The 16010-nt window shown below is 37.8% G+C and overlaps 1 long non-coding RNA gene across 6 annotated transcripts in view; it reads left to right on the top strand.

Moving 5' to 3' along the window:
• LOC106729714 overlaps positions 1-16010 on the top strand; it is a 284345-nt gene that overhangs the window by 202584 nt on the left and 65751 nt on the right. Inside the window, exons 5-6 of one of the 6 annotated variants that reach the window (XR_004322050.1) lie at positions 3575-3684; positions 12457-14664. The exons of 3 other annotated variants lie outside the window; for them this stretch is intronic. This is a non-coding gene — a long non-coding RNA (uncharacterized LOC106729714). Of the gene's footprint in view, positions 1-3574; positions 9035-9348; positions 9376-12456; positions 14665-16010 lie in introns of those variants that run through there. 2 more of the 6 variants (XR_004322051.1, XR_004322049.1) reach the window with 2 other exon arrangements.

Here is a 16010-nt window from a genome sequence, read left to right as displayed (position 1 = left end):
GAACCTCCATGCCCCCGAACAGTGTTGTTTCATTTTGGGGTTGACTGTTTACTTCCCAGAGGATTATTCAATTCCTTCTTATAAAACATAAGTTGGACAAATTTAGCCTTATCATACATCAGATATTCCAAACTTTAGGGATTCAGTAGCCTGAGGATGGTAGAAAGTTGAGTCTCTTGTTGTCACAGCTGGGCAATTTGATACAATTCTGTGAAGCTTTTCTCAATGAATAATAAGGTAGAGATTATCCTTTCCTGCCAGGAAGCATGTGCATCAATTATGGATTCACCTTTTTCATGATGAACTAATCACATTAATGAGAAGTGCGTGGGAGGAATGTCACGTGGTCTACGGACTTGTGGTTTGGGAAGATGTATATGTTTTCTGCACCACGGGTAGCTGCCCTTGTTGCTGTTGGTAGGGAGCTGTGAAAATGGCAGAAATTTAATTAGTCTCTCTCCCTTGGTCTATTCTCATCTCCAGATTTTGCCCCTTTGACACATATTTTGATAGCAATACAATCTATCACAACGCTACTTTCAGATAAGGAAACTAAGGCACAGAGAGGTCAAGTAAATAGTCGTTCAACTTAAGTTTAGAGATAGAATGTAAACACAGGTAACCCAGCTCTCTCCCCTGGGCTCTTTATCACTATGCTATACGTTCTTTCTACTAATATTTATTGAATGCTGATAATACAAAGCCCTGATCTGGCAGGATATCATAGTATGATTTCAGGAAAAGCATGGAAGTTGTAGATCTACAGGTAATACATAAGCCTCATTTAGCCAAAGGGCTTGCTATTCTCTCACTTTTATGGGTCTTTTAATTTGTACGCTTGCTAACGTCTCTCCCTGCCCATCTCTCATGAAAGTGCACATGGACACTATAATAGCCAAAAGGCATTCAGCCAGAGAGAGCAGAAGTAGAACAGAGATGTGAACCATCCACAAATGCGATAAACAACTTCTGGATAATTGAAAGCTGATAAATAGAGTCGTTATTTCTTTGATCATTTTCCAGGAGATGTACCCAAGACTTTCTAGGAATAATCTAAAGTACGTTTGTTGTTTTGTAGCTTTTGTTATAGGCTTACTTTTTCAGGCCTATCCTTCTACAGATATGGTTAACATAAAGCGTTAATTGATCAAACATTCTGCTCAGTTATTCCTTTTTTTTTTTTCCTAATTGAAGTTGATATGTTCCCAGGGTACAAGGAGCATCATGATTCAATTGGCTCAGGGAAGCAAATAGAGCATTTTCCTAAAACTACTTAGTCGAAGATCATTGGTAGGATTTTCTTGTTCATCCTCATGGAACAAAGTATTTTCTTTTCTCTTTTCCTTAAGCTTGACTCCAGTATGGAGCAGTTCAAGTTCCCTCTGCTGTTTGCAGTCACTGATTTCTGAAGCAGGGGAAACATTCTTTCACAGCATGAAGATTTGAGTCTGCTAAGGCTTGTGAGGGCAAAAAGCATTTATATCAAAGTTTGTTTCAGAGAGACTTGGAAAAAAATCCCCTACCCATATAGCTATGAAATGCAGTCCAATACCCACAGACTACTGGGGATTGCAGATACAGAGCACCTGACCTCTCCCTTCCTGCAGCTAAACCTGATAAGGCTCATTGGTCAGATTCTCTTGACCACCCTGTGCTCATATCCAGCCTTTAAATTCTTTTCAATATTTCATAGGCTAATGGCATACTCCATTAGGCTAAGATCAAATAATCCAATAATGCAAGTAAGCAAGTATACAAAAGCCTATTTGACATCCTTGTGTAGAGCAATAAACTATCCAGGCAGCCCTTAAATTCTTGACTTTTCTTGTCACACATACTGAAGTTTTTAAACTGACTTGGATTTTGCCATATTGTTTAGCTCTTTCTTTTATTACACAAATAAGAAAACAAGTAATAGTTGTAATTTGTTTACTGAATAGAAGATAGTGCAGGATATCTTGATCTGTTTGGAACTTGGCTCCCTATTTTGGTTGAATCACAGTCTGATTTCCTTCATTTCATTTAGATTTCTTTAAGCCTCCTGGTCGACCTCCTCCACTATGAAGACATTGTGCTATACTATACTATATTAAGAGTGACTATTAGACTTATAAATATGATATTACTGTATTCTATGCATTTTACTTCATCACTTCTAATCCTTCCAAGAATTCTAACAGGCATTTATAATAATTCTGTTTCAGAACTACAGAAATTGACATTGAACTAGGAGGTTGTGGGACGTCCATATGAACCTGTGAACTTGACTCAGGGACCCATGTTCCTTTCCGTACTCTCTCCCTCAAAATTAGCATGGAAGTTTCAATTTATATAAAAAGAAGAATCTTTAGGCAAATGAAGATTTGGGGAGGATACCCATAAAACTGCCATAAACAATTTCACTTTAACATTTTTCACATAGGGTAACATTTAGTTTTTGTAAGCTCTTCTTGCTTAAATTTTGTTTGTGCATGACCTATTTCTATGTAGCATGACATAGAATAAATGAGTTAATATTAAAAATCCAATAACTCTCATATTAATAAATGTAGACATCAAATCCAGATAATACAGGCCACTATGTTTTAAAAAAAGAGAAATAAAGAGGCAAAGTTTATATAAAGAGGATTCAAGAAACTTGCCCAAACTCCAAAAGCAAAAGAGGATCGCTGTTAGCTTTACAAACAAGGATGAAAATTTGAACAGTTCATAATTGTAAATCTAGACTGGAAACGCATGATTCTCTTCCCGGCGAATGACTAGCAGTGCCCATGTCTCTTCTTCCCCTTGTTCCACTTCTTTCTGCTAAGAAATTTACAGTTACTCGTAGTTGGAGGTCTTCCCTATAATGATATTTGAAACTAGATGTGACATCTGAGGTAAGAGGTAAATAGAGAGAAAAGGAAGAAAATAATGAACATTGGGAGCAAGAGAATAAAACTCTCAGGACTTTCAGAGAGGTGAAAATAATGCAATAGCTTCATATCTCCAAACTCAAAGAAGGAGGATATTTTAAGGAGAGGATGATTACTAGAGTCAGATGCTATGTAGAATTCAAAGATAAAGGGGCCATTGGTTTGGATGGTTAGGAGGTCAGTAATCTCTTTTAATAATGCTATTTTAGTATGCATTGATAAGGACAAAAGCAGCATTCAGAATTAAGAAGGAAGAAGTAAAAGGGCTATGGTTATATTTATTCCATTATTTCATTGTCTAGATATTCTTTCCTGATGATCCTACTTAAGGTCTGATCCAAAACTGATTTAGGTACACATGTGGTTACTGACATGAAAATGATTGAAAATGAATTATCGAAATGCCTTTTCTAACTATGGCTAATTCTCTCCCTCAAAGCTGAAAATATTGCAGTATTAGAACCATTTTGAGCAAAGGATTTGTTATACAAGGCACAATCTCACAGGGTATGCTGACTAAATAGCCTTGTTTAGAAGGAGATAGATTGTTGGTTCAGACACAAGGGATGAACTGGGAGTAAGAAAACAGCAAATTACAAACAAGATGCATTACCTAATTTGTGAGGATTTTTTATATTTTTTTTCACCCCTGCCCCCAGGTTTATAAAGCACAACCACCTTGATAAGGTGTTCACGGATTCCCATTAGGGACTGTCAAACATATCAGACCTAGAAGTTCTCCAGCTGTACACTGATTTTCCAGAATAAGGTAGGCTGCAATTCTACAGGTGACAACACTGATCTCACCACTCGGAAATGCCAGGTCAACTGCTTTAGGAAAGGTGGCACTCAAAGCTCTAGAGCATTCATTATGTATTTATCTACTTAGAACTAGGAGCTAATAACAGAGAAATGGCAATGGCTAAATTATGACTTTTTGATGGCTAATTTGAAAATTATTCCAAATGACTACAGCATGTTGACTCTAAATCAGGAGACCTGAGTTCAAGTCATGATGTCACTTGTGTGATTATGAACAAGTTCTTCAACCTCTTGATATGTTTCCTCTTTGCACAGAAGAGGAATGACATAATGACATCTGGACCACCATCCTGAAGAACTAGAGAGAGGACCAAATGTAAAATCCCAAGCAACTACATATGAAAATTATTAGTACTTATGCTTAGATCTCCCAGATTCTTGGATTTATATTTGACATTACAAATATTTTCTGGACAGCTCTGCTAACCCAGAAAATGTGAGTAATCAAGAACTCTTTAGAGATAATCCTTTTATTTAATATAACAACAATGACAACAACAACAACAAAACAGAAACAAAAACAAAAACAATCAAACAAACAATAAACTGAACTAGGACAGAAGTCATTTGTCCATGTAGTAATCTGTACAAGTAGTGAATGGAAAACCCTAGATAAAACCACAATCTTGGTCTTCTAGATTTTTGCATATTCACAAAGTATGAACAAAGCAGGTAGTCAATAGTTAGGTATTTTAATGAGAAAACAGAAATAAGGGCCATCTTTTTCAAATCCAGTCAGGACCATGTTTCTGTGAAACAGACCCACCTTCTAACATTTTGTTCCCACCTCTCTTCTCTGAGGACTGCTGTCCAGTTGCAGCAGGAACAGCCGTTTTATGCCCTTATCCTGCCCCCTTAAATGGGTCCATGGTGGAATGGTCCTGAGATGGGCAACTGCCCCTGAGAAGTGCCCTGGGCACTTGCTGTCTGGATTCCTAGGGTGTAAGTGGTGAAACTGGGCAGCTGTCTGTCATCATGTTTTTTGTCATAAATTTCTAGAGACCTAGACAGGTGGTTTGGAGAGAGGAGAGGAGAGGAAAAGAAACAAAACAAAATAGAACAAAACAAAAAAACAGTTGTATAAAGTGGAAAGGAAACCACTGTGAAGCGCAGGTCCTTTTAAGATGAGTTTCAGGCAGACTCTTTCCAGCAGTTTATTCACCAAGCTGTTTTCTTCTCTTTCGGATTCCCTGATAGACGTGCTGGTTAGCATATGGGCTTTGGGGTCAGCTGAACTGAGCTTGAATTCTAGAGTCTCACTTACTGGCTGTGTGACTTCAAGAAAGTTATTTAAACTCTACAGCCTCAGTTCCTTAATCTGTATAAGGGGATAAATAATCCTTACCTTGTAAGGTCTTTCTAAAGCTTATGTAAGATACCGTGAATAAATGCTACTACAGGCCTTGTACATTAGACACGTAGTAAATAGTAACTATTAGAATCTCATGGATTTGTGGATCTAGGGAGTGCTAGAGTGGAAAGGATTCTTTCTTAGGAGCTATTGCCCCACTGAGTCTCATAAGATCCCTTGGAGCTTTAAGTGCTTTGTAAAGACATTGGAAAGGGGCAGGCAACCTAGAGGTAAAGGGGGACTTGGCGGTTCAACTCCTACTTCAAACAGAATGTCTCTATTTTTATGTCATATTTTGGGTGTCCTATTCAAAAAATAATACTTTAAGGAAAGAGTTCTGCAAAAAGAAAAAAACTGAAAAAAATATTCTAGTGTAATTTCCTAATTTTATAAATGAAACTGAAGCACAGTAAGTCCAGTGATCTGCTCCATTGTCCATTTTGTTAGATGATTCTGGTAGGTACACAAACTCATTATTAATATCAGCAAGTCTGAGGGGTGTTTATATCAGGTCATCGGGCCATTTTGACAGGTAATTCCCCCGATACAAGTTTACTGCTGAGGGTGGCTCTGATCTGTTTTGCCCATTCTGAGCACTGGAATCTGACTGAAGTTAACAAATGGGGTCCCCAATCAAATTAGTCATCTAATACTATGAAGACAATGTGTAGCCAAAAAAAATAAAATAAAATAAAAAAAAATAAAAAAGAGAGAGAAGAGAGCATGACTAAACCCATCCTGAGGAATAACAACTCTATACTGTTCTTGCAAGTTAATTTAAGCATTAAATTAAAAATTAAATTAAAAACAGGGAACTCTGAAGAGTATAAAGCAGGCTTTAAAATTAACTTCCGATTCTTATTGGAAATCGGTAAAAATCCTTAGTCATTTACCATTAAAGGAATTGTCTCTGTTGTGGTCCAGTCTAGATGTGTCTTCATCATTCGTGTTCTGCTAATATAGTTCACATCCCACCCCAGGCTGGGATGACGTTTCCACTTTCTTCCATCAAGCTTTTAGTCATAATTACAGTGAAATGTTAGTCTTCGTTTGCAATTGCTCAAAGATTATACTGTAAATCAATTGACTTCTAGGAAAGCTTCAATTTTGAAAAACGTCTGTTGCCGTTAGGCAACGATAATGATGGAGATGACATTAATAATCAGTGTTTCCTGAGCACTGCAGTGCTTCAGCCAGGTTACAGATTGATAGGAAGAGACCCACTCCCAACACACATACTGCAAGGTTAGATTAAACTCCAAATTTAATTAGCCAAGGATGCAAACCTAATCAGAAGGGAGGCGGCCACACAGCATAGGAGTGTACAGAGCATATCTCAGCATAGAGCTTCCCTGGCTTCCCCCAAAATCCAACAGGAACCCATATCTGCCTGTGGCACTGTCCACACAAAGAGGACAAATGTTCATTCTCACCTTGCCACTCACCTTTAATATTCAGGGTTTACATCATTTTTTGGAAGAACTAGTATAGCCTTTTGAACTCAACTCAGTGTCTGTGAGGTGTCATCTTTCCACCAGGGAGCAAGCAATATCAGGGTCTGGAACTGAATCTCTGTTCTCAATTTCCAGGGTTCTAGGAAAGCCCATTTTCCAGTGAGTATTCACCAGGTACCCCCACTCTATGATGTGATCTCATGCAGCATCTCATTGACTCCCCACAAAGAGCTGATACAGGTTCACAGTCATTATCCAAAACACTTAGGCTAACCTAAGTTTTTGAATTCAGAACTTTCAAATTTCAGACCAGCTAAATGACGCATACAACATATATTTAATTGGTACCACCCCCAGTGGGATCTGAGGCAGCACCCTGTAAGTAACTGCCTCATATGTGGGATAAAATAAAGATTATGAATTGCCTTACCTCAGTTCAGTCCGAGTTTGCTGCAAATTAGCTTGTGCTAAATGTGTGAACAATCATTTGGTTCCAAGAACATGTTGGAAGTTGCAGTGCAGATTAGCATTTGTTGACCTATATTATTATGTTCATCTTGCAATGAGGAAATTGAGGCTAAGAGGATTTAAGAAACTTGCCCAAGGTCACAACCAGTAAGTGGTAGGGGAAAAATTCAAACTGAATTCCAAGTTTGTATCTTTAATGACGATGTCATAACCTAGCCCTGACTGTCTGTCAGTTTGTGAGAACTCTCCATTTTCTGACTATTTCTAACGGGGCTTGGACTAGGGAGAGGGGAGCGAGACACTCACCTTGCGTATAAAATGTAAAGGGAGTGCCAAAAACTCAGTGACCAAGATAAATAATTTAAAAATGCACTATACTAACAGTTTAAATTAATGCAAGAAATCCTTGATGAATAAAATATAAAAAACTTAAATCAAGACATGATCGGTGTTATTGATTTTTCGTTTTTGTCTCAGACCCCAAGATGGTTCCTCCGATATTGCTCTCTAACCACTGAGTACTGCTGTGTCCTCTGTTCTCACTGCAGTAAGAGGGAGTATGATGTTCCATTCCTGTTGGCAAGAAGGGCGACTCCAGAGTGGGGCCAAGGAGAAGCAGTTCTCCAGTGTACAAAGTTCATGAACATCATTTTGTGCCCTGATTACCAGAATTAAAGATGACTTCTGGCTATATTGTTATTGAACTGTTTGATCCCAGTCTCAATGACACAAAGAAAAGGGACGTTATTTTCAACAGAGTTAAGTGATTGGAATAGAAAAAGTTTAAGTTGATCTGCTTTCAAGTTTTACCAGTCAAGATCCAGAAGGAAACAGAATTCACCCCTGGTCTAAAGGAAACAGAGGAAACAGAGGAAAATGGTGTTTCTGGAATCAGAGAGAGCTTGAGAAATGAGGAGGGACTGCCATGCAAGAGCTGTAGTTGTGGAGGGGCACCACTCAGAGCAGAGAGGGATTGGGGAGCATTCCCCCAAACTTCTTATTCCCCACACCTACTCCAGCCTCTTGTGAGGAGTGCCTCCCACTGGCTGCCACTGTAGAGGAAGCTGGCAGGGAGGCTGGCTGATGCAATGGGCAGGGACCAGTCTCCTTGGACACAGAGAAAGGCAGTAAAGAGATGGAGGATCTAGGCCAGGGAGAAACTGGAAAAAAACCACAATGAGTTCTGTTCATTGATTTTTACAAGCCCAGATACCTATCAATGTACTGCTGTCTGTTTAGTGACACAGCTAAAGGAGCAATTTAATGAAAGCAGGAGAAATACAAAGATAGTACCACTTAATGTTATCACTATCACTTAAAATTAAGTCCTTTTATGAAAAATTGTTATTGATTACACTTTATCATTCCCATTGTGCAAAAGAAGACTGATTTCATTTTTTTCATCATAAGATGAACCTTTAAATTGCATAGAAAAGAGAGATATTTATGCTAATGTGAGTCTGTGGCAGTATGACTTAGATTTCTGTATTCTCTCATGCAAAACAGTAAGAAAAAGACTAGAAAAGAAAGCATTGAAGATTTTAAACATCAAATAGTCCTTCTGAATCAGCATGCAAAGACAACAAAAGGACTCAGCAGGGATTTAAGTAAAGTAGCTATTTTTGTACATAATTTTAAGAGTGTGGTTAAGGAGCGGTGGTCATTTATTTGATATGACTCATGGCCACTGATGTGGACACATCCTCTAAATATATGAGAAATCTAATCTGGGGTAACTATAGATTCATTTTCCATATACATAACTACACTGGGTATTATTTACTCTAGGATACTGATGAGTAAGGAGGACGGGGGAATGAGAGCAAGATAGTCCACATACCCTTGAAGATGACCAAGGACAAAGATTCTACTATGACAGCAGAACCTTTACTTCTGGTCTCTTCACATCTTTAAGTTTTCACAACGTAATTTAAGACCAGATTGCTTCCTTGATGTCTCCTAACACCATGCTCCCTCAGCTGCTAATGGGCTCGGTTTCCCATCCGTCTTCTAGATCTTAACAATAGGCCACTTTTCACACTCTCCTTGGCAGGGTTGAATAAAGTACTTGAAGTCATTATAAGTCATCTCGTAGAAAATGCTATTAACATTTTTCCTATAAATTATATCAGATAAGGAACATACACATTTAAAAAATAGTTTTCAGGCTACCTACTTTTTGGTAAGGTTTAGTGTTGTACTGGCAGCACGATTTCCTCCTTTACATGGATGCTTAACGATATTTAAAATGTTGAGTTTCTTTTTCTGCCTCAGCTGCTTTCCCTTTTCCACTTTAGTAGAATTAAACATTTGCTTTTGTCCTTTTTTGTTCTTTCAGAGACTCACAAAGGAAGAGATACCAAGGTATATTTTCAGGATAAATTGGTTTTGGGGAAGTGCTTATTCATTAAATTGTGTATAGCTAATGTTTACTGTTTATTCTGTATTTAGCATTGGATTGCATGCTGGAAATTTGAAGATAAATAAGGCTTGGGTTCTCATTTTCAGAAATACTAAGGCTAGTGAGGGAAACAGACATATAAAGGTGATTCTTATCTAGTATGTTTAGGATAGTAACGGAAGCATAAACCCATTTTCCTGGATGTAGGCATTCTGAGCCAACATTCATAAACAAATGATAAAATAAATTTAAAAACTTATTATTTCTTTATTAGAATGTTTCCCAAAGCCTTTATTTCTTTTGTTCTTGGTCTCTTATTCTTTTTTTGGTTGAAGTATAATTGATTTATAATGTGTTAGTTTTTCTGGTATACAGCATAGCGTATCAGTCATACATAGATATTGTTTTTCATATTCTGTTTTATTGTGGTTATTGAATATAAATTCCCTGTGCCATACAGTAGGACCTTGTTGTTTGTCTATTCTGTATTTAGTAGCCTTTATTTCTAAGGCTACCTTTTCCCCCTGCTCTACCAATTGTGCAGTGTGGTACAATAGAATGAATGTCTCTATTATGGCCATTCATACTGACAACAAAATGGTGTGTCCTTTCTGTGGCACCCGTGATTGCAATGTACACTTGAAAGATTAAATTTTATAAATATGGCCTCTTTGGAATTTAACTCAGAGGTGATGTAGTTAAATGCTCAGGCTTGGAAGTCTGAGACTCTTGGATTTGAATTTTGGTTGTAGGTAAGTGACTGGGCAGGTTACATAAACCCTTGAGGCTAGATTTTTTAATTTTTAGAATAAGGATGAAATACCCATATAGCAATGTGATGGTGGTGATTCAATAAGATAACATGCACAAAAGAGCATAATGCCCGTCACAAAATCACCCAATAAATGGTTGTTATTACTTATTGATTCCCCCAAATTATTTGTACCATACATTTCTCCTTTCTAAAGTTTTCTGTTAGGGGATCACAAGGATCATCATTGCTCAATTAAATAGTGTTGATACAACTATAAACTCAATGTATGCAAGTATACAGTTATAGAATCACGAATTTTTTTTATACTGTAACTGGCCCATACCCATTTTGAAGATGAAAATACTGAGATTTAAGTGGTTTAAGTAACTTGCTCAAGTTACTCAGCAGCTTAGAGAACTCGTACCCACCACCTCTACCCAGTGCCTTGCCTTTCCTTTCTTCCCTACCCACCTCACCTCACCCTTCCCGCCTCACCACACCCTCCCTGTAGCTTCCATCTGCATTATAAATACCCCTCTTCTCATGAGCCTTTCTGATTCATGCTCTTTTGACAGTGAAGCCGAACTATTCTATCATTGTTGAAGTGTGGACGAGATGCTGTTATTAGTACAAACAGAGTCATCCTCTGGGTATCATACATTTATCAGATCAAACATCAAAATATGAAACTACAAAAACAACTAATGAAAACAGAATAAATATTGTTGGCTAAATTAATGCTGTCATCTTCCCCAAGTGTGTCTTCAAAATGAAATGGTCCAATGGCAAAAATAGAACAAGCTGGGAACACTTAGTTCCACAGTGTAGAGGATTGGAAACACGGACTTATTTTCCAACATGTTAAATTGTTCAAGTGTCAGTGGTGAATGATTATGAGCATGTGAGGACCCCAGAAAAATCCAGTAATCCCCTACCCAGCATTTCTAATAGAATCACAACATAAAACAACAGCCAAATTGACAAAATGAATCTGTATTTTGAAGCCTGACCCAGAGGTACCCTCTTTGCCTCCTTCTCACCTACTTCTCTAGGGGTTTTAAAGCCACTGCTACTGCTTCCTTCCAGGGCCAAAATACTTGCCTGCTTTTGCAGTGTGCTTCAGCTGGAACAGGAATCGTCTCGCTGCATATGCTTATTTGTTGAAGTGAAGTAATACCCTTGAGAGTAGGGAAATTAGTATCTGTGCCCATTAAACTCATTTTCTCTCCTTTTCAAGTCAGCGCCGTGCTTTTACTGGTTTGTCCCTTTGTGGTCAATGTAAGGAAACAGTCTAGCATTTCTGTGTACTGAGAACAGGGTTGTGGGTCAAGACTTCCGTCCCCTTCAGAGTTGCTTTTGTTTGAGGACAGCAGCGATTTGAGTACAGTTGGTTTAAGGTAATTTTGTTGCAAAAAAAAGTGGGTGAGAAAGGGCTACTGATGACTCTGTTCTATACTATCCAACATGTCTCAGAGAGGATGGGATTCTGCCAGAGGAAACCTGCATGAGAATAGGGAGTGTGATTCCTCTTTTAGGAAAGATCAATGTTCTTTGTTATTGACGTTGTTAAGGCAGCTTCTCCTATAAATTCTGCCGTCAATCCACATGAAGCAAATTCTGGCCCAAGGACATTGGCCCAGATTCTGGAAAATGTACACTGAATATGATGTGCTCACCGGCAGAGATGTTCTGACTGTTGCTCAGACCATAGTGATATTTTGCTTGAGATTCAGGATTGCAGAGCACAGATTCTATAAAAGAGAATCTTTGTGTGAGTAACTGATCTAAAGACATTACAATGCTGGTTGCTCTTTCTCTTTAAATTCCCAAACATTGTTTAACACGTTATTTGCTTTGCACTTTATGATCCTTTGCAAGGTTAAAAAATGGTTCTGGCATCCAGATGGTCACAGTCTTGTAGGAAGGATATAGACAGAATACAATGAGAGATGCTATAAGTTCAGAGGAGAAAGAGAAAATGATTCCCTAGTGAAGACAGCAGGGGTGAGTGGGGAAGGGGTGGGCTTCCTCAGAGGAGGTAGGACAGTAATTGACACTTGAAATAATGTTTGAGAAATATGTAAGAATTCTCTGAACAAGGTGGAAAAGTATTAGAAACAGAGGGGTGATGTGGATGAACGTTGTGATAAAGCTGGCTACTCTGAGGGCTTTTTGAAAAGTTTAAGATTAGTCATTTTGATTTCTGGTGTTCATTTACTTTACCTGGAGGAAAATAAATTAGTAGCATGTGAAAAATAATAAGAAACTAAACAAAACATATGTTCTTTCAGTCTTTAGGGCCTACATCCAGACCACACAAGAACTATGACCAAGACATTTTCTGGAACTGCTGAAACATTGAAGATATCCCATTAACCATTACCATTCATTCATGGTTGAAGGCTAAAATTTATAGAGATTTTTACGTTCTCATAACAGAGTAGATGATTATGCTTTTCAACAACTGTGCCACATTTCCAAATACTATTCCGTTACTATTATTTCTTAGATGACTTGATGCTAGGTCATACTGGATATGAGATTTCGTGCTGAAACTCCCTAATATGCTTCTCAGTTTGACATTTGAAATGCGTCAGGAGAAGTTTCTAGTCAGTAAGTCTGCATAATTTCATGTTACAGAAATTAAAGGAGTAGCTATTCACACAAATTATGTTTTTAATATGTGGGGAAAAAAGTTCTCTTTCGGGTCAGTAGCTTACAGAAAACAAATTCTAGGAAATTCCTCTGGTCAGATTTAGATATTTAGGCTTTGAAAGTCTTACTGAGAAACTACTTGTACATTCAAAGACACAGAGAGTAGGTTCTGCACAAAGAAGGACCATATTGAGAAAGTTCCTCATTCAGAAACCCTTGAAATGAAGCCTAGAAAAGGGATCACTCAACTTCTCACATCACATGGCATTAGATGTTCTGGTCATTACCAAGAACTGCTAGGCTAACAGTGTTAGGGCTGTTGCAATGTTGAAGTGATGGATATTGAGTATAGGACACCATTAATTGATAAAGATGCATTTCATGATATTTTTCAAAAGACTACTTGCCAAAATTATTGAAAGAACTGTATGCAACTCCAGCAATTTGGCATATATCGAACATTTTTAGTTTTCTTATTATATGTTAGGTACTGCATTAGCATTCATCAATGCAAAAGATGAAAGAGACACGGCCTTTGCCTTGGGAGGGGGGTGCACAGTGGCTATGGCCAGGAGCTGTGCTGCTTCTCTATAACCAAGCTTCTCCCTGTCATCATAAGTGAGCCATGCAAAAACCTTTTGGGGGGAAAAAAACTCCATAGAATCTAAATACTTTATCTGTGATTCTGATCCATTCCTCTCTTCTCTCCTTTTTATAGCCCAAATATCTGGATTCCAGCAAGGGTGAGAGTAGTAGGACGTAGGTCAGAACTATTGGGGGCAGGGGCTGGGGATAGGTCATGTAGAACCTTGTAAGTCACGTTGGGATTTTGGCCATTACTTTGAATGACATGGAAAATAATTAGAACATTTGAGGCGAAGAAGAGCATGGTATGACTTGACTTTTAAAAGGATCAGTCTGGCTATTGTATGCTGAGAATAAATTATGAAACATAAGGATTAAAGAAAAGTCCCATCCGGGAGGCTATCCCAATAATCCAGGCAGAGATAATGGAAGCTTGCATTAGCTTGGCAACAGTATATGTGGTGACAAGTTCCCAGACTCTGGAGCTATTTTGAAGGTAGAACGAATAGAATTTGCTTCTAGTTTGAATGTGGGATGTGAAGGAAAGAGAGGATTCAAAGATGAAACCGTTGATTTGGGGCAAAGACTCTGGAAGGATGGAGATGGAGAAGACATGGGGCAGAGCAGGATGGTGAAATTCAGCCATTTGTTTTAGTCATAGTAAGTTTGTGATGTCTAATATATGTCAAGGTGGAGATGTGAAGTGGACAATTGCACACAGGTCTGTGTCAAGGAGGGCTGGGCTGGACGTATAAATCTCCCAGTCAGCAGCATAGGGTAGGTGTTTAAAGCTACAGGATGAGAGAATTAAATAGTGGGATATTCTGGTAATTAAAAGTTCGGAGGTGAGATCCCAGTAGACAAAATTCATATACACAGTTGAAGACAACGTTCACAATTATGTCAAATGGCATCAAATCAAAGAAACCAAAGAGAGTAGAAAAAAAAAAGATGAGCTAAAATGTAAAGTAAAACAAATTTCGATTACATGGCTGGATAATCTAACTTAGAAGATCCATATAATATCTGGATCAGATGATGACATTGCAAACAACATTTTGTGTTTCCAAATGCTTAAAAACAGGCACAGTGAGTCATAAACAGAAAATTCTTCAGTTCAACCGATGCTTATTATTTTGGTGAGGATGCTGGTTAGCCTGATTTACTACTAATGTTGCAATTTAGAGATTATTGTACAAAGAAAAATGAGAAAAGTATGTACTTAATAATGTCTCTGGTTTTGCCTTTATAATTTGCATGATCACAAAATTTTATTGATAAATTTTGCCTAATAATAAACATATATATATGTGTGTATGTGTGTGTGTATATATATATATATACACATATATATATATTTGTGTATAAATATATATATATTTGTGGCACTAGGTTAATTCTGGAATCTTTTTGTTTCACTTATAATTTTGTTGCTTCATATCCAAGAATCAGTTATGCTAACTCTACTGAAAGTTTTGACGTGACCTACTTCTTCAAAAGATGCAAAGCCCTTTATTGACTTCATAGGATCCTAAGTTGTCCTGTGTCTCATATTAATAAAGAGGGGAGGAGCTAGTAATAAGAAAGTCAGTTAAATCTAAATCATTAATAACTAACATCTTCTGCTTATAAAAGGTGTATTTTGACAGGTCAATTGTGTCATTATTCCACAAGGCATTTGACACATTGTCTTAGTAACAGGAAACTTTCCAGGAGTAATTGGCCTGAGAACTTTGGTGTAAATTATATTTAGTGGCCTAAAACTAATTAAAAAAAAAATCACGACTGTATATCGTCTGCCAGGAGACTTGGAATAAATCTTAGAAGGCAACTGCTGTTCTTGAGAAGTGACTAAGCAGGAACTTTTGGATTCTGGTCATCTTCTGAGGGTAGCTGGAGATCTCCTGAGTCCTGTCACGAATCTCTCAGGCTTGCAAAACTCAAAGTCCTGTAGCCATTTATGAAAATCAATAACCAAATGCGATTGTTCTTTCAATATTGATTCATTTAGCTTGGTTGAGGAAAGAATTCATGGGCAGGAATCTTAGGTATGATGTCACCATCACATCTCTTCATTGGAAGGAGATCAGTTTGAGACTGTGGTCCAGACGTTCACCTCTCCTAAAGTGGAGCAGTACAAAGCTACTACCCAGTTTCTTTCTAAGCTCAGTGGTAGGAAACAGTCAGTCCACCTGACTTTCTTAGAGAACTACGTCTACAAACATGTCCCAACAATCTGTATCCAGATCAAGCTTAGCTTTTGGTAAAAGAAACAAAAGAATAGGTGTACCCATTCTTCATCCATTTTAACTACAAAGAGGCTGGGGTCAATGTTGGAATACTGTCCTTTAACACTCGTATTGATTTAGGGGGAGTGTCAGTCCACATGGTTTATAGAAATAATAATGATAAAAATCCCTGACCCCAACCTAGATTTTTCTCAGGTGTGTTTATCCTTTCTTGTTTCACTGCTACTTAACCCCAAACTTGTGATAAGAAGTAAGGATTATCTCATGTGAGGTTTCAGCTTACACTGATTTGTCTGCTGCATGAGGCATGCTGGGCATTAAATATATTGTTATTGTTTTGACAGCATGATAATTTT

This window comes from Camelus ferus, chromosome 8 (genome assembly GCF_009834535.1).
Source record: "Camelus ferus isolate YT-003-E chromosome 8, BCGSAC_Cfer_1.0, whole genome shotgun sequence".
Lineage (NCBI taxonomy): Eukaryota > Metazoa > Chordata > Mammalia > Artiodactyla > Camelidae > Camelus > Camelus ferus.
The sequence above is the reverse complement of the archived record's forward strand: the minus strand, read 5'-3'. Positions and strand labels throughout refer to the sequence as shown.